Raw genomic sequence first — 2341 nt, forward strand, 5'->3', positions numbered from 1 at the left:
GACAACCGATAGGTCCGTTCTTTTAGCACTTTTTTTTTCTTTTTTTTTTTTTTTTTTGGTTCTTTTTTTTTCGGGGCTGGGGACGAACCCAGGGCCTTGTGCTTCCTAGGCAAGTGCTCTACCACTGAGCTAAATCCCCAACCCTCTTTTAGTACTTCTTAAAGCATAGTCCGTAGGCCAGAAACATCAGTATCTCCTGGGAAACTATTAGAAATGTAAGTTCTGGGGCTGGAGAGATGGCTCAGAGGTTAAGAGCTCTGACTGCTCTTCCAGAGGTCCTGAGTTCAATTCCCAGCAACCACATGGTGGCTCACAACCATCTGTAAAGAGATCCGATGCCCTCTTCTGGTGTGTCTGAAGACAGCTACAGTGTACTTATATATAATAAATGAATAAATCTTTAAAAAAAATGCTTTAAAAAAAAAGAAATGTAAGTTCTTCAACATACTGAAGAAACTTTGGATATGAGACAGCCTGTTTTTTTGTTTTGTTTTTAATAATATGCTGACATTTAAGCGTCAATGATTTTGAAGCTTTAGGTTTTACTGATTTATCTTTCCTTTGTACTTCTCAATTAATTAAGTAATAATTCTAGTCAAGTCATATTTTTATTAACTCATACTAGGCGCTAAGCTTCGAGAATACAGTAAAATGTTTCTCTTCTTGTTGTCATGGAAACCTGTCTTATCATACGAAACTTCTGGATCCCCCTTCATTGGATGCAAAGTGTCATTTATTCACTCTGGACCCACCCTCATTGGGTGCAGGGTCATTTACACACAAGTCATAAAAGGCTATACAGAATCTGCCCAAATGTAGTTTTGAATGTCATTGTAAGGGCTTGGGGACCTAGAAACTCATGCCAAAACTGGAGCAGAATAGTTCCAGACTGAGGCAGAATAAAAGAGCCCTGGGATCCCTGAAGACTCGGGAGAGAAGATGAGGAATGGCAAACTGTGTGTGGAGGTGTGGTTTTTAAGCAGCTTTGTCCAGGTAGCAGTAAAAATTTATTTCTATTCTGGCTCCAAAACCTAATGTCCTGTGGCTTAGCAAAGTAGATTTTTATCCTTCTAAGCATAGAAGTGTCACAGAAGCAATCATGGAGTGAGGTGTATTTCATTTACCATTTAGTTAGGCAAAAGGCCCTAGGAACCAATCAATAAACTGTACAGAATGTAAACGTAGGCGAAATTCTACCGAGCTGTGCTGTAAGCTTCTACTCACTTACAGTGAGCTATCTTGGTATGAAGACAAAATAAGATCCCATATACAAGGGTCTCGTCTCGGTGTGGAAACTTCTGGCACTCACTCTGTAATATCATACAAACATTTGTTGTGGGTTGCTCATTCGTTACTGTTCAGGGATGTGTAGTTGTAGCTTTCTAAACTGAAACAGCATGTCTGTACCGCAGTAAATGATTTTCAGTAATTTGTTACTGTGTAACCAATCACCCCAGCCTCTAGCTTAAAACACTGGCAGTAACAATTTGTGGCTATGCAATGTGGGCAGGACTCAGTGGAGCCAGCTCATCTGTGCCTCAGATGGCGTTAGCGAAGGTGCCTCCAAAGACCAGTCAGAGGGTAGGTGATGAGTGAAATTATCTGGAGGCTTACCCGATACCCTGGCTGGTACTTGATTCTGGCTGACCTGGGCAGCTAGCTCTTTTCCCTGTGTGTGGATTTTGCTGCTATGCTGAACACGGAGCCCCCCCCCCTCCAACCCCCAACACCCCTCCTGCGAAGGTTCAGAAGTCTAAAAGACTAGACAGATAAATGGGGTTCTCATTGTGATTCTGCCATTTATTGTATTGCTTACAAGCTCCCCCACCCCCTTCTAAATCTCGGTTCTCAATTTTTATACGTCAGGACTTATTCTCAATTGCCCAGAAGATGCTGAAGCAAAAATGAGAGTGGACGTAATTTATAGGAGAGCTATTTCCAGCACATATCAGAGAGAAGCTGGAAAGAGATACAGGGAAAGAAGCCAGGAAATGGTGCTTAACCAAGAGGATACCACTGTCAGAAACTGGAGCTTAAAGGACACCCCAGAGTTACCTCCTGGATGAGGAAAGAGAGCCTGGGTATTTCCATGTCAGCTTCAGTTGGTCATTGCTTGAAGACTAGGAGAATTAATACCCCAGTACTATTGGCCTGCAAATTCCAGGTGGGCTTGAAAAATCTAGAAGCAGACGTGAGACGCTGATGGAATAAAACTCAGCAGGTTTGCATTGAAAATAGTGAGCTCTGAACGAGCGTGAGCATTCTTTATTGAATAATTTTTTCTAAAGGTTATTGAGTAATTAAACGAGATAGCATTAAACACGAAAATGAAAAATCCACT

This window comes from Rattus norvegicus, chromosome 1, assembly GCF_021556685.1.
Source record: "Rattus norvegicus strain SHRSP/BbbUtx chromosome 1, alternate assembly SHRSP_T2T, whole genome shotgun sequence".
Lineage (NCBI taxonomy): Eukaryota > Metazoa > Chordata > Mammalia > Rodentia > Muridae > Rattus > Rattus norvegicus.